This window comes from Podarcis pityusensis, assembly GCF_964106645.2.
Source record: "Podarcis pityusensis genome assembly, chromosome: 9".
Taxonomy (NCBI): Eukaryota; Metazoa; Chordata; class Lepidosauria; order Squamata; family Lacertidae; genus Podarcis; species Podarcis pityusensis.
In genome coordinates, this window is record NC_138034.1 from 16,127,077 (window position 1) to 16,153,842 (window position 26,766).

A 26,766-nucleotide genomic window follows, 5' to 3' on the forward strand; every position below is an offset into this window, starting at 1 on the left:
GCAGAATGACATGGGTGCCTCAAGCAATAGATTTTGGGTACCTTTTGAAAGTGGTAATTGTTATTTATTTCTCTTGCATGTCGAGGAAAAAACACAATTTGCAGCATTCAACCTCAGGTGCTAAACTGTAGTCCGCTAGTTTTGTCTAAGGCAGTGGTTCTCAAAGGGTGTGGGGCTGGAGAGGATAGCAAATGTGGTAAGAACAGTGCTTTTCCCCCTAGGGGTACGCAGGGGTACGCTTACCCCTAAACATTTTGTGAATCAAAGTTTGGCCTCATTGAGAGGCAGTATTTCAATGTGAGTAGGAAAGTGTGAGTACCCCTAAACATTTTTTTAGAAAAAAAGCACTGGGTAAGAAGATTCAAGGACAATGAAAGAAACATTTAAACATTTCAGTGCAGTATAGTATAGTATCTATATATCATCTATATCTATTTTTCTATCTATCTATCTATCATCTATCATGTATCTATCTGTCATCTGCCATTATCTATCTATCTATCTATCTATCTATCTATCTATCTATCATCTATCATGTATCTATCTGTCATCTGTCATCATCTATCTATCCATCATCTATCTATCTATCTATCATCTATCTATCTATCTATCTATCTATCATCTATCTATCTATCTATCTATCTATCTATCTATCATCTATCTATCTATCTATCTATCGATCAATCATCTATCTATCTATATTAAAATACAACCAGAAACAGTATCCACACCCTATTCATTTCAATTTAATGGAAGCACAATGCAAATTTGGGGTGAGGGAAACATAATAAATCATGTGTCATTCGCAGACTGAAAACAACAGCATTAAAAAAAAGAAAACAATTGTGTTTGTTGGATTGATTTCCATTCCTGACATTACGAATAGGCAAAAATCCACTCAAGTTTCTTTTTATATTGAATTCTTCAAAATCTCTTCAAAAACATGGCCCTAGCTTTTTCAGGATGTGCAGTTCTGAACCCAATCTTAAAATTTGAGGGTTTCTCCCTCCCTATACTTGAAGTATAGAATGCATTGAGCTGGCCTTCAGGAAATGTAAAAACAGGCAGAACTTTATCTATTTCAGTGCACTCTTAAATATCTCAGATTAGATCAGATTCCGATTTTCATCTAGTGTACAGTTGAATCTATTTATATTCAAATAACTGAGTTGGGTTTCCTTCCCTGAATTTTTTGCCGTGTAGGGGTAGAATTATGAAAAACTGAAGGATTTTAGGGGAAAACCTTTCAGAATGTTCAGCTTCATTTGATCCATGGTTTTGTGAAGTGAAAACTGAAGTATAGCCTAGCTGTAATTGTGGATAATTTTGGCATTTTTTGTACTCTGCATTCATACAATTATATCCTGCCATTACTGATGTATTAAACAACCATCTTTCAAAAAGAATATAGCCGCAATAAAAATTAAGGTAGCAATTTCTCATAATATTTATTAGCATCTTAAAAGCACGGGGAAATGGAAGAACCTATAATCACCAGAGAAGTAAGGCAGAAAACAGAGGAGAGCCAAACAGGTCCAAGTAAAGGAAAACAATGACGCTTTTATGGGATTGTTTTCTTTGTTTCGTAAGATATTTAGCATTAAAAATGTAACCAAAAAAACAAGGCAGGCCATGCCTGGTTCAGTTGCAAGAGAAGAGTTGATTGTTAGCAGGTCCTATTGTTACACATATAGACGATAAATTTCCTTTCTGTTTCTAAATCCAGTTTTGGAAGGCACACTGCGATAAGAGGTGAGAATCTCTTTCCTAGAAAATCGAGGGATGTACACTGGAACACCTGGGGAAGAGTCAGGGCTGGATTTAGGTTTGATGAGGCCCTAAACTACTGAGGGTAATGGGGCCCTTTATTTGTCCAGTTGTCCTTTGTCAACAACAAATTGTCGCTGTTTTTATGTGTTGAATATATGCTATATGGTCATTTATGGACCTAATAGGTACCTAAGCCATTTGCAAATGTTGCCATGCAACCAGTCCATACAGAACGTAGGCACCCTATATATAGACATGAGCAAACCAGTGATATTTTAGGGAGCAGGCTAGCAGGCGGGGCCCATTACTTACACCAGGCTTCCTCAACCTCAGCCCTCCAGATGTTTTTGGCCTACAACTCCCAGGATCCCTAGCTAGCAGGACCAGTGGTCAGGGATGATGGGAACTGTAGTCTCAAAACATATGGAGGGCCAAGGCTGAGGAAGCCTGATTTACATCATAGGAGCCTACACAACACAAAACACTGTTGCTGCATGTAGGTTTTATTTTATTTGTTTTTTATCTTATATTTTGAAAATGTACATCCAGGGTTTTTTTCCCTTTACATTTTTTGGGGGCCCCCAAGAGAGTGGGGCCCTAAGCTATAGCTTGTTTAGCTTATACGTAAATCCAGCACTGGGAAGAGTCTGGGGTTGCAGGTACCTCCCCCCCCCCCGATGTAGACCTTGCCCCTCCTCCAGGGGTATTACACAACCCATAGATTATCCTTATATAGGCATTAGCTCATGGTTGGGATGTGTTGAATTTTTCTACTTTCAACTTCCCAAAATGAGGGCTGTTAAAAATTGTAACATGACTTCGGAATTCAAAAGATATTTCACTTAAATTAATATAATTCAGTTTTTGCTTGGTAAATAAAATGTGTGTAAGATTTCATAGAAATAATTAAAAACAATTTCCAAGTACTTGCAATTATACTCTTTATATTATTATTATTATTATTATTATTATTACTCTATACAGTGGTACCTCGGGTTAAGAACTTAATTCGTTCCGGAGGTCCGTTCTTAACCTGAAACTAATGGAACTTAATGGAACCTGAAACTAACCAAACTTAACTTGAAACTAATGTATCATATAAGCCTCCCGCTGCTGCTGCTGCTGCACTACCGCTGCACGATTTCTGTTCTCATCCTTAAGCAAAGTTCTTAACCCGAGGTACTATTTCTGGGTTAGCAGAGTCTGTAACGTGAAGCGTATGTAACCTGAAGCGTATGTAACCCAAGGCACCACTGTATTACCCGACACTTTCAGAAGGTAAAATTAAAATTCTTTGGTTTTCCGAGATCAGTTTCTTTGCTTCTTAACCAAACAACGGCTTAACCAAGCTAAACGTTGTCCAATCACAAAAATATAATAGCAGATTTGAATTAAATGACACCTGAAAACATATTTTTTAGAAATTTGCAATAATTCAGATTCGCCCCCTAAAATGATATAAGCGATAATCACTGATACAATTTCATATGCTTTAAGATTAGATTAGAGTCGTTAAATGCATCATATATATGTGTGTGTGTGTGTGTGTGTGTGTGTGTGTGTGTGTAACTAAATAGAGATTTATTTAACAAGTCAAGTGGCTTTTGCAAGCACAGGGAGGTTGGACTGAACTGATTATCCTCCCATAGCTGTAGACTTTTGTTCCCAGGTTGTTGCTGTCCTTTTGATGCTTTGGCATCGCCGCTCTACCAGGAGGGTTGCTAGGAATGTTGCGCAGGAGCTGGTTGGGTCTCTGCATTGCCAGACTGCAAAGTACGATGGTGCAGTTATGCACCGCCCAGCATTAGAGGCAGGGATATATTCCTTCACACCCTGCCCTGCCTGGCAGAGACAATGTTGCACGTATGCCTCCAGACAATGAGACGACTGCACCTTTTGCCTCTAATTAAAATGATTAAGAAGGGATGAGGTGCATTGCAGTCTGTGCAGGTAAGGCAGCTGAGGAGATAAAAACTGGAACATAGTAAAACTGCCTTATGCTAAAACCATCGATCCATTTAGAGCAGAATTGTCTATACCTTGTGGTCTTCAGCAGGGGAATCAGAACCCACTGCTGGTTTGTGGTTTTTTAAATTGAATTTATATACTGCCCTATACCCGGGGGTCTCAGGGCGGTTCACAGAATAAAATCAAGATATAAAACCACAAAATACATAGTAAAAATAAAAACAACAACCCAATAGCCCTCCCACAGGGAAATAAAAAGCACATTTTAAAAGGGCATAGGATGTAAATCGGATCAACCAAAGGTCTGGTTAAAGAGGAACGTTTTTGCCTGGTACCTAAAGGTGTATAATGAAGGCGCCAGGCGAACTTCCCTGGGGAGAGCATTCCACAGACGGGGAGCTACTGCAGAGAAGGCCCTGTTCTCATGTTGCCATCCTCCGGACCTCTCGAGGAGGGAGCACACGAAAAGAGCCTCAGAAGATGATCTCAGGATCCGGGTAGGTTCATATGGAAAGCGGCGGTCCTTGAGGTATTGCACTCCTGAGCCATTGAAGGCTTTATAGGTCAAAACCAGCACTTTGAATTGGTGCCTGAAAATATATAATGAAGGCATCAGGCAAAGTTGCCTAGATGACCTTCCTAGTCCCTTTCAACTTGACAGTTCTGTGATAACTGCCAGTCGCTCCCCAGGGTTTAATGGTTTCTTCCAGCCTTACCTAGAGTTGCCATAAACTATTCAGTTCTACGACTGCATGGGACAGCAGCAGGCCACTCTGCATTTAGGTAAAGGTAAAGGGACCCCTGACCATTAGGTCCAGTCATGGACGACTCTGGGGTTGCGGCGCTCATCTCGCTTTATTGGCCGAGGGAGCCGGTGTACAGCTTCCGGGTCATGTGGCCAGCATGACTAAGCCGCTTCTGGCGAACCAGAGCAGCGCACGGAAATGCCGTTTACCTTCCCCCTGGAGCGGTACCTATTTATCTACTTGCACTTTGATGTGCTTTCAAACTGCTAGGTTGGCAGGAGCAGGGACCGAGCAACGGGAGCTCACCCCATCGCAGAGATTCGAACCGCCAACCTTCTGATCGGCAAGTCCTAGGCTCTGTGGTTTAACCCACAGCGCCACTACTGCTAAATACATAGAAATCCGGGTTGGTTCCCAGAATGTTCAAGGAGATTCAGGCAAGAAACTCTGGAGTCATATGATGCCTCTGCAAGTTTTCCGTTTTTCAAAACTTGGTTTTACTTCACTTCTGTGGTTCCTAGCACCTCGCTCGGGCTCCGGGATGCCAAACCAATTATTAGAGGAATAAAACATGTGAATAGAACCTCAAAGCTTTTTTTCCTCGCTTGTCTGAAAGGTGTGGATTTGTCTTAGATGATCAAGGCAATTTCTAACTCATTCAGATCAAATTCACTCTATAATTAAGGCGCGGCTCGAGAGCAGAATCTGATTGTCAGCGTTTTCCTGGGTTGGGGGGGTGGGGTGGGGGACAATCCATCATCCCCCATGTCTGATTGCAAAGTATCCTGGAGAAGGCACCGTTTGATACCTTTAAGCTGACTGCAGGGGTGTGTTCCAAAATTCAGGCCACGGAGAGCTCTTGTCTGAACAGATTCCATCACCTTCTCACAGCAACGTATTCATAAACAACGATGGGACTGCAGGGCTTTGAAGAATCAAAAGGCAATTCCAAATAATGCCACGCGACAAAGAGCCAATCCAGCCCATATCATCCGTATCTCCACAAGTGTGAGCTAAGAAGAAAAGCATGTTCACTGCTAAAGAGCACATCACTGCAGATGGCTCGAGCAAGCAAGCCAAGTCGCATGCAAATAAACAAAAGGGTATTTTTGTGTTTTTTAAATAAGCATGAACTGCAGGGTTGGTGAACCTGTAGCTCTCCAGATCTTGCTGGACTACAGCCTCCCATCTTTGAACATTGGCAGCCGGAGCCTAACATGTTCTCCACAACTACCCAATGGAAGACTAGCATACACTGGGCAGCAATGTGATTCGAACTCAGATTCTCTTCCCCGATCACTTTTTACTTTGTCTTCAGTCCTCTGAAGCTAGCAGCTCTGCAGGCATTTTATATAATACATTTATTACCTGAAGATTTTTGAATTGCTTAGTGGAGGGGGACGTTATGGATCTAACCAGAAAAGCAACTAGGGGCAGGAGCTGAGTAAGAGAGTGTGTAACCCTTTTTCTCTGTGCTGTTTTCTTCTATTTTTTTCCTGCCCGAGCTATTATTTGTCCTGCGGGGGGGGGGGGGGGGGACGGACGGACGACAAACAGTACTATATTTATCACAGAATTTGAAATGAGTGCGAAGCAAGAGGAGTCAGAGGTCCATTGTGTTGCAGAAGCAACATTCTTGGCCAGAAGCAATATTCTTATTCTAGTTTGGACCAGATGCCTGGAGATGTTCTCTTTCCTGCATCTTTTGAAAGTGCCTTTCTGACATCCAATAATGTCAATCCGGGCAAATGACAGGCAATGCTATCAACACAAACATTAGGGTTTTTTAAATCTTGAAGTTTTGCAGCAGTGCAATTGGCTATAGCAACATTATTTTTAAAACACCATTTAAAAAAAAAAATTGTCGTACCAAAATAAATGCCTAAGATAATATTTCAAAGGTGGGGGGAATTCCATGGAGGTGGGGAATTGCAGGACAAAAACCCTGCTTTCACATACCTCCTAGTGGTGCAGCAATAAAACTGCTAACACATTTGCAAAGCTAAGCAAGGTCCGCTATGGTTTCAAACTGGATGGGGAACAGCATGTTGAGATCACTGCATTGCAGGGGGTTGAAGTAGATGAGTTTGGGGGTCCTTTCCAACTCTACATTCTGTGATATTCTTAGTCCATCAGAGTTCCAGAACCACTTTAATACTTCTGTGGTTGAAAAGGCACACTTAGTTCATGCTGCTTCTGAAGTTACAGCTCAATAACGCAAATCCTGTAAAAATGCACATTGCCAGTTCAATATGATGTGAAGTTGTGCCACAAATAGTACTCAACAAACTTATAAGCCATATATTCTTTTTCCCTAAATGCCAGTCAGAGAGATTCTTGGATAGTTTTAAATAGGGATTAAATGCTCTCAGTTGGTCTAGCAATAGCTGCTAGCCATGGTAGTTAAATAAGGGACGTGGGTGGTGCTGTGGTCTCAACCACTGAGCCTAGGGCTTGCTGATCAGAAGGTTGGCAGTTCGAATCCCCGCAACGGGGTGAGCTCCCGTTTCTCTGTCCCTGCTCCTGCCCACCTAGCAGTTTGAAAACACATCAAAGTGCAAGTAGATAAATAGGTACCACTCCAACGGGAAGGTAAACGGTGTTTCCGTGCGCTGCTCTGGTTCGCCAGAAGCGGCTTAGTCATGCTGGCCACATGACCTGGAAGCTGTCTGCGGACAAAAGCCGGGTCCCTCGACCTATAGAGTGAGATGAGCGCGCAACCCCAGAGTCGTCCGCAACTGGACCTAATGGTCAGGGTACCTTTACCTTTACCTTTATGATAGTTAAATGGAAACCCCATGTGCAGAGGCAGTCTACCTCTGAATGCCACACGTGGAGGACAAGCAACAGGAAAGGGCTGTTGTCTGCATTCTGGCTGGCCACTTATTGGAAACAGACTAATGATGCTCTATGATGCTCTCCAGAACAAGATGGTTTAAACATATAAAGCCAATCGCGGCCCAACTGCACTGACTGCCAATTAGTTTCCGGGCCCAATTCAAAATGCTGGTGTTGACCTATAAAGCCTTAAATGATTCAGGACCTTCAAACCTTAAGGACTGCCTCTCCCCATATGAACCAACAAGAACTCTGTGCTTGTCATTCGAGGCCCTTCTCTATGTCCTATTTCCCTGAGAGGGTGACAAGAGAAAGGACCTTTTCTGTGGTGGCTCCCCTTCTGTGGAAAGGCTCAGTGTGGTGTAGTGGTTAAGAGCGGTGAACTTGTAATCTGGTGAACCGGGTTCGATTCCCCGCTCCTCCACATGCAGCTGCTGGGTGACCTTGGGCTACTCACACTTCTTTGAAGTCTCTCAGCCCCACTCACCTCACAGAGTGTTTGCTGTGGGGGAGGAAGGGAAAGGAGAATGTTAGCCGCTTTGAGACTCCTTTGGGTAGTGATAAAGCGGGATATCAAATCCAAACTCTTCTTCTTCTTCTTCACCTGTCACCTTCATTACATGTCTATAGGCACCAGGTAAAAACACCCCTCTTTACCCCGGCCTTCAGCCAGTAAATAATCTATGGCCTGTTGCTGCAGGGAACTGTTATTAGGACTATTTGATTATTATGACTGTCTATTGTTATGCTTTTAATTACGTTTTTATTATTGCGCTCTGTAAAACGTGTTTTTAATGTTGTACACTGCCCTGGGATCTTTTGATAAAGGGTGGTATATAAATCAAATACATAATAATATTACAGTGCATATTATATTTCAGGGCAGGGTAGGGAGGGTGGTGGCGGTTTGGGGAAACGAAATCTGTGCTGTCAGGTACACAGCGTACTTGGCATCAGGAAAAACAGCATTTAATTCTGCAATAACTGCGCTAATAAATTAGATGACATAAAACAACACCACAATGACCTAGCTGGGGATGCTAAGCCTCGGCTCTGGCCGCATTCCCATTGGCTTCAGTGGGGTTACATCAGAGCTTGTGCGCTGCAGGCTGAGAATACTAGCTGCGATTACTAATATGAGCCTTATGAGGGCTTTGCAAGCAACACACAATGCTCTGTTTGTATTTGGAGATAATTAAGGAGACTTAATGGTGCTGAATAACAGTGTGGCACAATCTGCTTTGGTGCAGGGACCTCATTCCTAAGGGGAGGGGGAGGGGTCTTGGGTGCTTTCTCAGAAACCCTTGCAGATTTAAAGTCCTGAGAACCCAGAAATGCTGAGCTGCTGTGGAGTGCTCCGCCTAAATAAATACCTAAAGATCTAGATCTTAGCCAGGGAGCCTGAACTGTGCTTTATCCTTACTCCTCTTCCTTTGTTAATTCCAAAGTTATCATTGGATGCAGAAGATGGCAGGATAGAATCGATGACCTCACTCCAATAATGAGATGAAGTAATGATATATGCAGAGGCTTTTTTAATTTAAAAAAAAAATCCAAGACAGGCTTTTATTTCCTCTATTGGCAAGTGAGAGAGGCTGATTTATTCTTTAAAGGTAAAGGGACCCCTGACCATTAGGTCCAGTTGTGACTGACTCTGGGCTCATCTCGCTTTACAGGCCAAGGGAGCCAACATTTGTCCGCAGACAGGTTTTCCGGGTCATGTGGCCAGCATGACTAAGCCGCTTCTGGCGAATCAGAGAGCGAACGGAAATGCCGTTTATCTTCCTGCTGGAGCAGTACCTATTTATCTACTTGCACTTTGATGTGCTTTCAAACTGCTAGGTTGGCAGGAGCGGGGACCGAGCAACAGGCACTCACCCCGTCGCAGGGATTTGAACTGCTGACCTTCTGATTGGCAAGTCCTAGGCTCTGTGGTTTAACCCACAGCGCCACCCACGTCCTTATTTATTCTTTACCATCTTCCAAACAAGCCTAAAATAGTTTTGAGAGAACTGGCTGCCAGGTAAGCTACTAGGTGCTTCCCTAATATACCAGTCAATGCCATATTTGTTCACGCATTGCAATGAATGCAGGTTCAAGACCTGTGATGTTGTGCAAATAAGCATACATTTGTCTATTTGTACAGTTAAGCTGTTGTGCATAAAGCTACGTCATAGACTGTACATTGGCTGAACGTGACATGTTAATAATTCTGCAGGTGTACATTTGCGTACATAAATTATACACTTGTTGCATGTAACATGTGAATATCCCAGTGCCAGATTTACGTATAAGCTAAAAAAGCTATAGCTTAGGGCCCCACTCTCTTGGGGCCCCCAAAAAAATTTAAAGGAAAGAAACTGGATGTACATTTCCAAAATATAAGATAAAAAACAAATAAAATAAAACCTACATACAGCAACAGTGTTTTGTGTTATGTAGGCTCCTATGATGTAAGTAATGGGCCCCGCCTGCTAGCCTGCTCCCTAAAATATCACTTGTTTGCTATTATTATTTCATGTTATAGCAAGTTTCTAGAGACTAGATTATGAGTCTTTGTAAATTGTGTTTCTAAAGGAACTTTTGTTATTGCCAAATGCCAATGTGTTTGCATTATTAAGTTTGTTATGAATAAAAAATCATTTTAAGATAGAGCTTAATAATACTTCCGGGTTGGCGCCATCGCCGAATGGCGGACTCCCTCCGAGCTCCGGAGGGAGCCTGCTCGGCAGGGGCTGGGTCCTACCGCACCGGCGATGCGGGGACCCTTAAAAACCACGGCCACGGGGGCCGTGGACATGGAGACTCGGCTGGCACCGCTAGCGCCCTCCCGACTCGTGAAGGAGCCTTTTTAAAGGCTACGGATCGGGTGCCGGGGAGAAGCGTGGTGCTTTGAGTCCTCTGCTATCCCTGCCGAGCGAAGCCGCATGCCATCCGGCGGAGAGCGCTGACTTCTTCCATTGAAAATTCGGACTTCTTAACAATAACCCGTGAGTAATTTGGAAACCGGGTTCAAAAGGAGAAAAAAAAAGAATTTTTTTTTTCGGATTGGACACGAGCGGGGGGGGATCCAAAAAGGAAGTCAGTCCCCCTCCCTACTGTAAACCTTCCAAAACAAGGATGGGGAAACCAAGGTCCAAAAAGATTTGTATTGCTGATAAAAACTAAGAATTCCACGATGGGGAACTACAAGAACTGTGCTGGAGGAAGAATTGAGGGAGAAGGGAAATGTAACCCCCCCCCCCAGGGAACCGGGGTGATTGAAGAGAGAGCCTGGTGAAAAGAGTCGGAGATTTTGACAGCTGTCAAAGTAGCTGTCAAAGTCGGAAAGCAGAGAGGATTTTATTATGAGAACTTTGCTGGTTAAATTTGTTACAATTTGCTATAACCCGTTAAAACTTGGATACAAAATGGCGAAAACATGGATAACAATCGGACTTTTGGACTAGAGAAAACAAAGTTACAACAATCCCCCTAGAGGAATTTCGGGACACTACAAAGATGGTCGTAAGTGGAAAAATACCATTGGAATTTTACAGGACTGGTTATCTTCTGGGAAAGCTGCAAAACGGAAATAATATTTTGTCTACAGGGTGTTCAGCTAAAGGAGACAATAGAATTTTCTATTGAAGAAAGGAAGGGACTGAACGCAAGTTTTTGTTCCTGAATAACAATAATCCCTGCAGAGTTACTAAGCTTCTGAATTAGAACGTTTCAGCAGCGGAACAAGAGGAAACTGGACTACAACTTGGAAAGAACAATGGGGGGAGTTTTATTAAAGATTCGAAGTTAAATGTTTTAAAAAATAATTATAAAAAGAAAAAGCCAGCAAGGAGTTGGGGGAAATAGGTGATTTATGGACTTTAAGAATTCCAGGCAGATAACATGGTTTGGTGGTCAGGGGGAAATTAAACCGGGGACAGGGGGGGGGAGAACTAAAATCCAAAGGCTTGTCAACTTTTTTTTCCTGAATGAGCTCTTTCTCATCTATTATACTTTTTATTTCTTATTTCTTATATTTCTATTGTGTGGGGTGTCCTTATCATTAAAAAAAGGGAAATTGTGGAATGAAAATGGGGTGGGCCCTGGGGAGAGAACTTTTGTCTTTTATTAGGGGTATTGATGAGGAGTGTATAAATTTTAAATTCGAATAATGGTCTAAACAAATTAAGTTTCAATTAGAACTGAGAGCTTGTGGAGCCAACAATATGAAAGGAGAATATGGTAGGGGTGGGGGAAGGGGGGAGTCCCGGAAAGTGGATGTATGAAAATAAGGCTTTGAATGTATTTTAATCTTTATTTTCTGTATTTTTGAAAATCTTAATAAATATCATTTAAAAAAAAAAATAAGATAGAGCTTAATAATTATTTCACTATTAATATACTTCTTCTTAATTGTATTTCACTATTAATATACTTCTTAATTGTATTTCAGTTCAACAATTACTTTGATAAAATACATATTTTGTTATGTGCAAATGGCTTTAGATATCTATTAGGTCCATAAATTACCATAGAGCATATATTCAACACAAAAAACAGCAACATTTTGTTGTTGACAAAGGACAGGTGGACATATACAGGGCCCCATTACCTTCAGTAGTTTAGGGCCTCATCAAACCTAAATCTGGTCCTGGAACACCCCTGTCCTTAGCAACTTTCAAGATAGCTGCACCCAGCCACATTGGCTCATAACAAGAGTTTTGTGGGCGTCTTCAAGTCAACACAGGGAAACCATTCAGGTCTGTGTGTGGTCAGAAAGGATAACATGTCGAACAGTAATTCCCTCACAGTTTGTTAGGAGAGAACTTTAGTTTGTCACAAGGAAGAAAGGAAATAACTAAATGTTCCTTTGAGACCAGAAGACTGCTGTCCACCTAACAAGGTAAACTGCCTGCTCTCTGCATGGTCCACTCCTCTGGCCTTGTGGGTAAGGATGGATGAATCGGTGAATTTCCAGTCTTGAGTTCAGGTTCACCACATTTCTGCACCACTTTCAGTTTTGGTTTTTGTTTTTTTTAAATCACTCCACAAATTCACCAGAATTTAACTGGCTCAGTGGCCCTAACGTACGCTTTTTTTGTATGCAGCATTGCCCAATAGACACATTTTGCAAGCAATTTTGTGCACCCTTCCATGCTATTTTCACAGACCTATGCATTTTGATGCACCCTTTCCTAATGCACATCATCTCGCACACATTTCGGGTTGGAGAGCCACATCACAAATATCCGAGAATGGCGAACGTCAAAGGGTAGCCCCTGTCTTGCTTTGCAAATTGTTTTGGGAAGTGAAAATGAGGTTGGTTTGTGAATGGAACAGAATTCCCCCCGCCCACCGCCCTTCCTAGTTAGGGGTAATTCTGCATTGCATAGCAGTTGTTGCAGTGGCCTGGTGCAGAGGATCATACCAGAGATCATAAATAATTGTTTGTAAAGATGGAGTGAGCGTTAGGACCTTTACGAACGGCGATGGCCGTTCCCCAAGCACAAATCCTCAGATGGCTGTACAGCCGTACCTTGGAAGTCAAACGGAATCCATTCCGGAAGTCTGTTCGACTTCCAAATCGTTCAGAAACCAAGGCGCTGCTTCTGATTGGCTTCAGGAAGCTCCTGCAGCCAATGGGAAGCCGCGGCGGACGTTCAGCTTCTGAAAATCGCTTGAAAAACGGAAGAGTCACTTCCGGGTTTTGATTGTTCGGGAGCCAATTTGTTCAGGAGCCGAGGTGTTTGCGATCCAAGGTACAACTGTACTCAGAAAGCCACTTCCACGATAACGAGGAGGTGGGGTTGCGGGCTTCACGCCCCTCCCCCACATTCGCAGGGGCTGGCTCCAGCAAAGGGAATCCCCGGCTGCATCATACCCCGGGCCAGCCAATCGGCTGGCTTCAGGGGCAGGGCCTCGGCTATTTAGATCTGCTGCAGCCGAGGCTCCCCCTCTATCCCTTGCTGCAGCTGACCCGGTTTTCCCTCCCATCCCACCCACTTTATGCTAGGTTCTCTGACGTTGCTATGAACTCCGGTTGGTCGCCGTCAAGGGGCCTGGTAGGAATTTTCCCAAATGGCAGATTGGCACCAGCCATTTGGTTCTCGCCTACGTCATAGCAAACCGTCACAACTCTTCGGTATTGTCGGTTAGGCATTGGTGGGGGTACTGTCCTATTGTTATGCAAATGAAGGGGGAAGGAGCGCCATCACCTTCCCCCAAGCAAGGGTAGTCCGGTAAAGGATTCCGGGGGGGCGTGGCCTTGTCCTAAACCTAAGGAGGTGTGGGCCCACGGCACGCCCCCACACGGTGACACTGGGGGGAGGTCCTAGTTAACGTGCCTCAGCAGGACTCCTCCCACTGGTGATTAACCCTTCCGGCCTTCAAGCAGGTTAGTAGTTAGGACCAATGCCTAAGCCAATACCGCTCAATTCCTGTAATCAATAAAGTTGTGGCCTAATTTGACCCATTAACCTGAATTCTTGTGTCCTGTGTCTTTATTTCCTCGGGGGGGGGGGAGGCAGGAACTCACCACGCAACAAGTTCCTCACCTATGCAACTTCAAACAGCTTGCAGAAAGCTTATTTTTCTCTGTTTTCCGTGCCATATGCTGAACAAGCCCCCGTGAGAAAGGCTTACAAAACCTTATTATGATCTAAATGCACTACGGTTGCTACTCAGCTTGACGTGATTAACCGTTTTGCAGCAACACCCAGGTGAGGTTTTATGGAGTTTCTTCCATGCAAGTAGCCTTTTTTCTAGCAGGTCTGGGCAGAGTGGGGAGCAGGCGGCGGCGGAACTTTTGTAGCACTGAGGCTGCGTTTTGAAAGGCAGCCAAAATGCCATCCCTCCGCTGCTTACAAGGTTTCTGCTGTTCCCTTAATAGCTCCTAGTTGATAGATAGATAGAAGGCAAGGCAGCTTTGTTTGATAGCCTAAGGCAAGGTAGCGAGAGGAGGAGGGCGAGAAACAAGTATCAGCAAAATAAGTGTTGCAACAACCAACTCGTGAGCGTTAGAGAATGCACATATAAATAGATGGTAGCCAGAGAACTCACCCCTTGTTTCTTGATGTCCCTTAATGACCCATAAGAGTGAAATGCAACACCATTTAACATCATCTCCCCTAGTATTGTAGAGGATGCAGGTGGCACTATGGGTTAAACCACAGAGCCTAGGGCTTGCCGATCAGAAGGTCGGCGGTTCGAATCCCCGCGGCGGGGTGAACTCCTGTTGTTCAGTCCCAGCTCCTGCCAACCTAGCAGTTCGAAAGCACGTCAAAGTGCAAGTAGATAAATAGGTACCGCTAAAGCGGGAAGGTAAACGGCGTTTCCGTGCGCTGCTCTGATTTGCCAGAAGCGGCTTAGTCATGCTGGCCACATGACCCGGAAGCTGTACGCTGGCTCCCTCAGCCAATGAAGCGAGATGAGGGCCGCAACCCCAGAGTCGGCCACAACTGGACCTAATGGTCGGGGCCCCTTTACCTTTACCTTACCCCCTAGTATTGTAGGTGTATCTATGGATCTTCTTTACCCCAAAGGAATACCAAAACATAAGTCTAAGCAGTGTGTGTGTGTGCGCGCGCACACACAACAACAACAACAACAACAACAGTACAGTGGTACCTCGGGTTAAGAACTTAATTCGTTCTGGAGGTCCGTTCTTAACCTGAAACTGTTCTTAACCTGAAGCACCACTTTAGTTGATGGGGCCTCCCGCTGTCGCCATGCGATTTCTGTTCTCATCCTGAAGCAAAGTTCTTAACCCGAGGTACTATTTCTGGGTTACCAGAGTCTGTAACCTGAAGCGTATGTAACCTGAAGCGTATGTAACCCAAGGTACCACTGTACATGGGACTTTTGTGTGTATGAAGCAGAGAAAACTGTTTCGTGCTGCACTACCTTGCAGGAACTATCCAGTAGCTTAATAAAATAGCCTTTATATATACAAATATATATTTGTGTATACAGTGGTGCCTCGCAAGACGAAATTAATCCGTTCCGCGAGTGTCTTCGTCTAGCGGTTTTTTCGTCTTGCGAAGCAACCCTATTAGCGGCTTAGCGGATTAGCGCTATTAGCGGTTTAGCGGCTATTAAAGGCTTATCGGCTTATCAGATTAGCTGCTAAAAGGCTATTAAAGGCTTAGCGGCTTAGAAAAAGGGGGGGAGCGGAAAAAAAATCTCAAGACTCGCAAGACATTTTCGTCTTGTGAAGCAAGCCCATAGGGAAATTCGTCCTGCGAAGCAACTCAAAAACGGAAAACCCTTTCGTCTAGCGGGTTTTCCGTCTTGCGAGGCATTCGTCTTGCGGGGCACCACTGTATATGCTGTATATAAGATATATACAAAGTGAAAGAAGATGCTGTCCTGAGTTTTTTATTTATTTAATATTTATATTTTATTAAAGTTATTTCAGTCAATAAAGTGATACAGAAAAAAGAAGGAAAAGTGAGAGGGAGAAAAACAACAACAAAGATACATATAAAAATGAAAAAATACAAAAAAAGCAGTATACGATATTCCCATACATATAAATTGGTATAGTGTTAGTGTCCTAGTGCTTATGTAAATGCTAATAGCCTACTACATTTTGTATAAACTCATTCCAAATGTCATCGTATTTATCCATACAGAGTCTGCGCCTGTAAGCAGTCCATTCATAAATTGCCAGTGATGTCATATCAGTCCATTGATTGGAGGGTATCATATCTTTATTTTTCCAGTTCTTCAGTATCAATCTCTTGGCCACCATTATGGCATGGAAAATCCATTTCCGTTGTCCCGCTGATAATTTCCATACTGGAGGTATATAGTTCAATAAAATATTCTCCGCTGAAAGATTTGACTTTCTCTGCACAGTCATAGTTACACAGTCCAACACTTTCTCTCAAAACTTTTTAAGTAAAGAACACTGTACAAACATGTGTCTCAGCGAGGCATTGTCCTTGCCACATTTCCAACACTGAACTATCTTAGCTAACCTTTTTTTATACAACCGCAAAGGGGTCCAATAAACTCTAAGTATTGTTTTCTGTTGTATTAGTCTTAATTTTAAATCTAATGACCTTTCAGATGCTGTCCTGAGTTGTCAGCCAATCAGAGCCATCGATCTTGCTTTGTCGCTCCAGGAGCTTTTTGTCCCCGCCCTCGCCGTCAGCTCAGGAAAATGATTGGCCACAGACAAGATATAAGCAGAGCTTTCTTTATGTGAGGTTGCCAACAAGCCAGTTTTTAAATAATTTACTTCACTTTCCCTATACATACAATCAGCTGGCTGTGGCAGCTGCCTCACGGTGTGCCTAAGGACAGGGCCAACTCTGTATGAAAAAACTTAGGAGAGTTATAACACAGAGATCTTGTCCATGGAGGAAGACATGATTCCCCAACAGGCATTTCAAAATGTCACATGTCCTGTCTCTACTGATTCGATCTCTGTATGAGGTACATCACATCTATGAGGAGCAATCACACCAAATTATAGCCTTATACAAATAACAGGCTGGTAGCTGTCAGATGTTGTCCTGTTCCTGGAAGTTGTCTAGATGTTCACTGTTCATGATTGCTTCCTTATAGGGATTTGAGAAACTCCATAAGCACACAGCTGAGTTGTTTAAAGCATGACATGTCCCAAACTAATGATTTCCTATAAGAGATTATCCAGGGATGACCCATACACGAGGTCAAGGGAGGTGACTGCCTCAGGTGGCAGAATCCACAGCAGCAGCAGATCCTGAGGTAGATCTTTATTCAGGGCCAGCCCAACCAAGAGGCAAGATGGGGTGACTATCTCAGGAAGCAAGATCCACCAGGCTTTGTTGTTGTTCTTCTTTAGTCGTTTAGTCATGTCCGACTCTTCGTGACCCCATGGACCAGAGCACGCCAGGCACGCCTGTCTTCCACTGCCTCCCGCAGCTTGGTCAAACTCATGCTGGTGGCTTTGAGAACACTGTCCAACCATCTCGTCCTCTGTCGTCCCCTTCTCCTTGTGTCCTCCATCTTTCCCAACATCAGGGTCTTTTCCAGGGAGTCTTCTCTTCTCATGAGGTGGCCAAAGTATTGGAGCCTCAGCTTCACAATCTGTCCTTCCAGTGAGCACTCAGGGCTGATTTCCTTAAGAATGGAGAGGTTTGATCTTCTTGCAGTCCATGGGACTCTCAAGAGTCTCCTCCAGCACCATAATCCACCATAATCCACCAGGTTAGCAGACCCCAATGTCAATCTATATCCCCCCCCCTTGTTCCTGATCTAGCTCTTCCCTCACTCCATCTTCCCTGGCAGAGAGGGGGGGGGATATCATTTTGGGGTCCATCTCAGGTGGACATGTCTTGGGTCGGCCCTGCTTCTATCGCTGAAGCCTCAGCTGATGGTTTGTGATTTACAGAAGAATTATATTCTGGACTTTACCAGTTCAGGCTGCAAGTGTGAGGGGCTCACATGATGGAACAACCCACCCTCCCCCCATGGGGGAAAAGTTATAGAAAACTACCATGTCTGAGAGGAGAGGCTAGAACTATTCTCCAAGACACACTTGTTTTCATTCTGCAGGGATTGGTTTTCCTTTAAGCACAGTGATTCTCAAATTTGGGTCTCCGGCTGTTGAGATTGAAGTTGAATCCTGACAAGACAAAAGTACTGTTTTTGGGAGACAGGAGGCGGGCAGATGTGGAGGACTCCCTGGTCCTGAATGGGGTAACTGTGCCCCTGAAGGATCAGGTGCACAGCCTGGGAGTCATTCTGGACTCACAGCAGTCCATGGCGGCACAGGTCAATTCTGTGTCCAGGGCAGCTGTTTATCAGCTCCATCTGGTACGCAGGCTGAGACCCTACCTGCCCGCAGACTGTCTAGTTATCTCTCGCTCGGACTACTGCAATGCACTCTATGTGGGACTACCTTTGAAGGTGACCCAGAAACTACAACTAATCCAGAATGCGGCAGCTAGACTGGTGACTGGGAGCGGCCGCCGAGACCATATAACACCGGTCTTGAAAGACTTACACTGCCTCCCAGTATGTTTCCGAGCACAATTCAAAGTGTTGGTGCTGACCTTTAAAGCCCTAAATGGCCTCGGTCCAGTATACCTGAAGGAGTGTCTCCACCTCCATCGTTCTGCCCGGACACTGAGGTCCAGCGCTGAGGGCCTTCTGGCAGTTCCCTCATTGCGAGAAGTGAGGTTACAGAGAACCAGACAGAGGACCTACTCGGTAGTGGTGCCCGCCCTGTGGAACGCCCTCCCACCAGATGTCAAAGAGAAGAACAACTACCAAACTTTTAGAAGACATCTGAAGGCAACCCTGTTTAGGGAAGCTTTTAATGTTTAATAAGTTATTATATTTTAGTGTTCTGTTGGAAGCCGCCCAGAGTGGCTGGGGAAACCCAGCCAGATGGGTGGGGTATAAATTTTTATTATTATTATTATTATTATTATTATTATTATTATTATTAGACTACAACTCCCATCATCCCTGCCCACTGGTCCTACCAGCTAGGGATGATGGGAGTTGTAGTCCAACAACAGCTGGAAACCCAAGTTTGAGAAACACCGAAAGCAGAAGGCAGTTCAGGTGCTTGACCTCATCTGTCAATCACCTGTTGTCTGGTGATTGTTAGGAAGGTGGTCCTGCCCACCTGTCAAAGTTGGCTCAGGGAGGTGGGGGATATCAAGATCTGCTCCACTGGACCAAAAATGTTGCCCACCCCTGCTGTAATCTGTTGCATGGAGTTATTGTTTTAAGGTTTAGGGCGGAATTGTTTCTTACTGGTCTGATTGTATTGTGTTTTACATGAGGCAATCCACCCTTCTTGTGTCAGAAACAGAAGAGGGCAAGAGATACAATTATGAATGCAAGTCCCCACTTGCAGTCTGAAGTGGTTAAGCCAAACACAAATTTGCCACTTCATCTGCTGTTTGTGATAACTAGACCTACACAGATTGTTATTTCTATACAAAATGTGGTGGGGTATTTTAATTTTTTTGAGGCAAAGCTCTTGGATCAAATTAAGCCACCATTATAAACCTGTATTTAATAGCTGCTCAAAAACAAAAGCTGTTCCCTTTTCTTTGGAGTGGGGATTGTAATGATATAATCTCAGTTCGAACTGTATCTAGATTAGAAAGGGGAAGGAAGTGGCCACGCTGCTTCTGTAAACTAAAGAAGTGGCGTTCTCTAGCCAGTAGCCAGACAAAGCTCACAACAGTGTAAATTGCAGCAATGATCTGTCTATTTTCTTGCATTATTTGGGCAGACTCATCCCATAAACCAGCTAAGCACATTGTAGCCCATTAACTGGATTTGGATTGGCAAACAATTTTAAGACAAACAATTTAACAGGAATAGGCGACAGAAAATCAGAGGGGTCCTTGATGAATAGGGATGATTAGAACTGAATGCAGTGGGGCTCCACAAATACTTCAGTTCATCAGAGGACATGTTCCAACTGGCTCTTTTCTGCTTCTGGAATGAAAGCTTATGTTGACACAGGCTGTGCTAAGTCCTGACTTGTATTCTAGAGACTTTCCTCTTTACCGCTGATACTCCAGGTGGGATTGGGTAGAAGGGGGGGGGGATAGAGACAAGTGAGCAGCTTAACAGAAGAGAACAACAACAGGGGAGGAAACAAGAGGATCAGTGTACAAGTTCAAAGCCAGCACAGGGACCATTTGGCTTTCCAGATGTTTCTGAATTACAGCTCCCATTGTCCCAGGCCATGGCTCTTGCTTGGTGAGGTTGATGAGAGTAGCAGTTCAGCAACATCTGGAGAGCCAAAAGTTCGCCACCTGATTCAAGGTAAGTTTATATGCAATAAAACAGGAGTGGTTATAGTCCAATGATGGCGTTAGACACAGGTAAAGGTAAAGGGACCCCTGACCATTAGGTCCAGTCGTGGCCGACTCTGGGGTTGCGGCGCTCATCTCGCTTTATTGGCCGAGGGAGCCGGTGTACAGCTTCCGGGTGATGTGGCCAGCATGACTAAGCCGCTTCTGGCGAACCAGAGCAGCGCACAGAAACACCGTTTACCTTCCCGCTGGAGTGGTACCTATTTATCTGCTTGCACTTTGACGTGCTTTTGAACTGCTAGGTTGGCAGGAGCAGGGATGGAGCAACGGGAGCTCACCCCGTCACGGGGATTCGAACCGCCGACCTTCTGATCAGCAAGTCCTAGGCTCTGTGATTTAACTCACAGCGCCACCCACGTCCCTTTTAGACACAGGTAAGGATGGGCAATTCTGTCAATTTTGGTTCCTCTCAGTTTCTAATTTTCCCAGGCTTAAGTTCAGCTTGACACATTTCTGTATAAGTTGCTTAGTTTAAAATAAAATAAAAGGTCCTCCTGAAAAATAATCACTGCTTTAGTGTGCATTTCTCCTATTATACTTTTTGGGAGCAACTTTGCCCAATCCTATGTTTTTCAAAGCAATTTCCACTAAAATAACTCCTATTTCTATGTGTGTGTCCCCCACTAACGTGAAACTAACACACACGTTCCATAAATGTGAACATTTTTCATTGCAATTGGAGAACACCACTGCAAAATTCGCATCTTAATGCAAACGTGACAAATTTCCCACTGCCTGAAACATTGCAGAACCCAAAACATAGCTCTCAGCAAAATTCGGGTTCCACTATGTTTCAGGTAGTGGAAAATCTGTCAGGTTGGCATTAAAATATGAACCAGATTTCTCCCTCATCAGTAGAGTTGTCTCTGGCTACTCACTTCTAGGCTGCAGTTCTTTTCTTTTTTTAAGTTTTTATTTATACTTTTCAAGTTTATACATTTCTTTAGTTTTACAATCAATGTAACATTTCAAAGTATGACTTCCTTCCCCCCTCTTTCTGTGGTTCCTTCAATTTATTTTTTAATATCTTCTGTATATCCAAACTCATTTAATTTGCTCATTAAATTATCTGCTTTAAATATATGCTCTTATGAAACTGCAGGGTTTTACAATAATCCTGCCAATGTTTGATCTGTTTGCAATTTTTCTGTAAATATTCAATAAACCATTTCCATTCTTTTGTAAAAAGCTTGTTACCTTGATTTCTTACTCTTCCGGTAAATTTTGCCATTTCTGCATATCCCATAAGTTTTTGTATCCATTCTGCCTTTGTTGGGACTTCTGCTTCTTTCCACTTTTGGGCAAGTAGCATTCTTGCTGCTGTAGTAGCATACATAAATAAATTTCTGTAAAATTTAGGTAGTTCTGTCCCTATAACTCCCCAAAGAAAAGTTTCTGGGTTTGTTTTTACAAAAGTGATTTTGAACATCTTTTCCAATTCATTGTAGATCATTTCCCAGTAAGCTCTAACCTTACTACAAGACCACCACATAGGTTGGGCTGCAGTTCTAGCTTTCAGTTCCCTGTCACATTCTGTCATCAGCAACACTGAGATAGTACACAACAACATTACAGTGGTGCCTCGCAAGACGAAATTAATCCGTTCCGCGAGTCTCTTCGTCTTGCGGTTTTTTCGTCTTGCGAAGCACGGCTATTAGCGGCTTAGCGGCTTAGCGGCTATTAACGGCTTAACGGCTTAGCGGCTCTTAGCGGCTTAGCGGCTTTAAGAAAAAGGAAACAAACTCGCAAGAACTCGCAAGACGTTTCGTCTTGCGAAGCAAGCCCATAGGGAAATTCGTCTTGCGGAACGACTCAAAAAACGCAAAACCCTTTCGTCTAGCGAGTTTTTCGTCTTGCGAGGCATTCGTCTTGCGGGGCACCACTGTACTGCCACTGGTCCATTGCCCCATTCCTTCCCACCATCTACTCCTGGAGATCAGAATTATTATTTCTGCATTGTGGCATCTAAGAAAAATCTATAGGTCCTTAAGCTACTGTCCACCATTCAAATTGCAAAATCCAAGGGCCCTGTGTTGAGCTGCATTTTTTTCTTGCTCATCTGCTGCACACAAAGACTGGCTTGTGCCCATGCATGTTAAACCTAAAAGCTTAGCATAGAAATCAGCTGTTCTTAATTGCATCATCCAACATGGGCAAGGCAGCCCCTTCCATGGTTTTCACAACTGATCCAGTGGATTCATTGTGGGTGTTAGGAAGTTGTATCTCATGTTTTAAGAAGTGTGCATTTCCGAATGGCCTCTCCTCCCCTTGACTAATACAGCAGAGAACAGGCGTTGTGTTTGTTTTATACATCAGCAGAGGTTTCTGCCAGGCCTTCAGTATTCAACCCAGAAGAGCACTTACGAATCCGTAAGAACTGATGTTTGGCTCTCCAAGTGCTCCCTTTCCCCCGCTCTCCAAATAATAATAGTAATAATATAATCACAAACTGTTCCAGACTGTAGCAACTTGTATTATTTTTAGCCTCCGGCCGTGATGGATGGGCTTAGAGAAACCTCTGCCACAATCGCCAAAGGAGAGGTGAGGAAGGGGATTGCGGAGACATAAATTTCCACCGGTGATAAGCTCACATCTGTTTTGCGCTGTAAAAATGGCAAGCCTATTGTGAAATCCTCCCCAAGCCTCCCTTTTGGATGCCAAGTAAGCAGAGCACCGAAAAGCACATAAAGGAATAATTGAAAGATGTTGGAGGGAGGCCAAGAGAACGTGGCTAATGTTTCACCTAATCTTTCCCTTTTCTCCTTCCTGTAACAGTTCTGCCCGCATGACGCGCACTGCGAGGCTTCAGCAGGCAGCCGTTCCTTGACTGTTTGCACTGTCTGCCTGCCCGCTGGCAGAAGAACCACACACACACAAAGTGAGAGGAACTCATAGAAGCCCCAAAGCATAAAGCTACCAGAGATTAGTGGTGACTGAGAGGCTAGACGTATTCACCTTCCCCGCAGGGGAGCTGTGAAGAGCTGGTTGCATCCGTTCAACCGAGCGAAGGCTTAAGTCTCCAAATTACCACACACAACGGAGACCCATTTGGCTGCCCGCTGAGGAAAAGCCGGGAAGAATCAGCTGGTGGCTGAAACATTTGTGACAGAAATGAGGGCAGTACTTGGCGGGTGGCGATTCCTGTATCTTGGAGCCAGTGGCAAGAGTGGAGCAAGACCTCATCTGCCAGAGCAGGATCAGGCAGTGTTGTAAACTTGGGAGCATGAAGTGTGGAGAACACGTCTGGTTTAGCACATGTTGCCTTTGTTAGGCAGGCTGGGCTCAGATACTGCCTTGCTCAAGGTCACCCAGGGAACTTCATGACCGATCAGGGATGTGGGCCCAGGTGATTCCCCTACCAAAGTCCAACATACTTTTCAGCTCTCTCTTCTAGGATTGCCAGCTAATATAACGGATCAACATGGCTGCCTTTCTTTTTGGATTCTCTTTGGCGGCGTGGTTGTCACAAGGAGCTCTTGAACTTTGAAATTTACCACTACTTGGGGCAGAGGTATTTAAAGGTAATTGGTTAGGTCCAGATGCGGACAACTCTGGGGTTGCGGCGCTCATCTCACTCTATAGGCCGAGGGAGCCGGCGTTTGTCCGCAGACAGCTTCTGGGTCATGTGGCCAGCACGACTAAGCCGTATCTGGTGAACCAGAGCAGCGCATAGAAACACTGTTTACCTTCCCGCCGGAGCGGTACCTATTTATCTACTTGCACTATTTATCTACAAGCACTACTTGTGCTTTCGAATTGCTAGATGGGCAGGAGCTGGGACAGAGCAACGGGAGCTCACCCCATCGCAGGGATTCCAACCGCCGACCTTCTGATCAGCAAACCCACCAAATCTAAGCCACAGTGGTCGTTATGCCTTTCGCACACACAAACAATTTATTTAAGAAATCCACTGCTAATCTGAAGAGTCTTTCTTCTCTCACATTAAATGAATTCAATTCCTCCCTGCATCTTTCAGGATCCCTTAACCAGGCAAACAGAACCAACATCCACCATAACTGCCACACTTCATCAGCCATGGAATCGCAGTCTAGCAGGAACACAGAAATCCTTCTGTTCTGCCGCTTTCCGGAAACTGCAAAGATAAATTGTCCAGAATCTGAGAGGCTGGCATGCTCATCACCTAAGCTGCATTCAGCTGGGTGGGCTACATGTTTCCCCATTGAGCCAAACAACTCCAGCTACTACTGGTAGTAAGATCTATGAGTTTCCATATTGGTTGTTGCATTAAGAAGCTGTTCTCAGATCGGAAATCGATGAGGAACTTATGGGAAGCCACTCTTTTTCAACTTCATCTGCAGAAAGGGAACAATATTGGCCACAAGGTCATTGATTAGATGGTGATTGTAAACAAATTTAAAATACATTTTTGGAAATGTTTTCTGTGAGCATCCTTGCAAAATCAAGGTATGTACACAGCTTACTAGCTGAAGGGCTGTGCTGAAGGACCTTTGATGACTGGCAGCTACTAATTAGTAGACAATTGCCTGGTCACGAGCTTGGAGGGAAATAGTTCAGCAACAGTAAAGCATAAAGATTTTGAATTTTAAGGCTGGCTAGAAAGCAGGGCCTTGTGGAGAGATGTGGGCCTTCCAAATATATGGTATTGTTTTGAGGCAGTTGAAGCTGCCTTAGAAGCTAACCTTTTCCATCTGGTTATTTCTCTACCAGCCCCCAGCCCACACAACGTTTGTGTTTTTAAAAAGTGCTATGCAAGAACAACCTTTGCCAACCTGGTTCCCTCCAGCATTGCCTTCCCATCAGATATCAAACAGATAAACAACTATTTGACTTTTAGAAGGCATCTGAAGGTGGCCCTGTTCAGGAAAGGTTTCAGTGTTTGATGCTTTGTTATGTTTGTAATATTTTGTTGGAAGCCGCCCAGAGTGGCTGGGGCAACCCAGTCAGATGGCATATAAATAATAATAATAAAATTCTTTTTCTTTTTCTTATTCTGCCCCATCAGTATGTATTGGCTGGGCCTGATGACAGATGTAGTCCAAAAAACAATGATTTCTAAGACTGTTCCAACCATGCACAGTGACAAGGAGAGCATTCAAAGCTGAGAGTAACTGTGGTGCAAGAAGCTTGGTCCTTACCGGTGGTCTGCGTACAAGCATGAAGTTTGGAGCTCAACCTAGGAACATCTCTCCATGGTGGAAATATTCTCCATGTTCTCCAGGTCACACATCACCATAGACTGTGTGCATCCCAGGGAAAACCTGTGAGGGAGGAGGTGCCTTTCTCCAGATGTGGGTTTCAGGGTAATCAGAGGAGTGATGGAAGGGAAACTCAGTTCCGAAAGCAGCAAGAGATGGGAGGGATCTGCTGCAAGAAGGAGGGGAGAGGTTCAAACAAGGCCAGCTATTTCATAACCCAAAGGCTAGTGAATGCGGAGAAGTAACAGAAAGGAAAAAAAGAATATGCAAACATTTACAACAAGCCCAGTAAACTTACCTTGACCAGCCCCCGATGAGTCAGAGTTATTTGTCAGAGTCTGTCTGAGGCCAGAGCTATGTGTTGGGAGACAGGGTTCCCATCTCTGTAGACCTCCTTCGTAATCCTAAGGTGAATTTGAGGGCATCTGCCCTAGTTGGCTTGCAAGGTAACTCTTTCCCCACTTACAAATTCTTTCCTACAAGCCTCCCGCAGACTCACCCAATTAATTCCCTTCCACACATTGGACCAGAAGAGGGGAGAAATGACACATGCGCAGAGGATGGAAATCTCAGTGCAGGTCTCCCTGTCTGGACCTTGGGTCTCATTCCAGGGCATTGCCCTTCTCAGGCCCGCTCAAGTACTTAGAATGTGTCCTTGAACTGTGATAATTATGCCTCTTGCTCAGCTGGTTGGAGAGAGGTGTGCATAGGAACCTCTGGCTTTCACATCGTGGGAGTGCAGCTGTCAGGAACAAGCCAGCAGTGAGCCCCACAAACTAAATGGAGTCAACTCTTCATTAGAAAAAAACAGAATCTGCACAGGAGTGTCGGGCCTAATGAGCACAGCAACTCTTCTTCAGTTGGTCTTGCCCCTATGAAGCAGTTGCTGAGACTGAAGGTCCCTGCCACCCCACAGCTGCCTAAGTCCCCTCCTCTCCAGGGTTTCTTCCAAGCAATCTGAGACTGCATCTGTGTAAAGCTAACTTCTCTTCCGCCCTCTTCATGCCTCTCCTGGTTCTGGGAGAACCTGGGCCAGATCTAAAAGGTAAAGGGACCCCTGACCATTAGGTCCAGTCATGACTGACTCTGGGGTTGCGGCGCTCATTTCGCTTTATTGGTCGAGGGAGCCAGCATACAGCTTCCAGATCATGTGGCCAGCATGACTAAGCCGCTTCTGGTGAACCAGAGCAGCGCATGGAAATGCCGTTTACCTTCCCGCCGGAGCGGTACCTATTTATCTACTTGCACTTTGGCGTGCTTTCAAACTGCTAGGTTGGCAGGAGCAGGGACCGAGCAATGGGAGCTCACCCCGTCGCGGGGATTCGAACTGCCGACCTTCTGATCGGCAAGTCCTAGGCTCTGTGGTTTAACCCACAGTGCCACCCGCGTCCCCTGGGCCAGATCTAGACACATCAAAAAAGCGATTCAGTTAAACGCATTGTAAACTTC

At 44.4% G+C, this 26,766-nt stretch overlaps 1 long non-coding RNA gene across 1 annotated transcript in view; it reads right to left on the reverse strand.

Annotated features, from left to right (window-relative positions):
• LOC308484983 overlaps positions 1–25,515 on the reverse strand; it is a 43,428-nt gene extending 17,913 nt beyond the window's left edge. The window contains exon 1 of the long non-coding RNA XR_013990264.1: positions 25,258–25,515. This is a non-coding gene — a long non-coding RNA (uncharacterized lncRNA). The remainder of the gene's footprint in view (positions 1–25,257) is intronic.
• Positions 25,516–26,766: the final 1,251 nt, after the last annotated feature.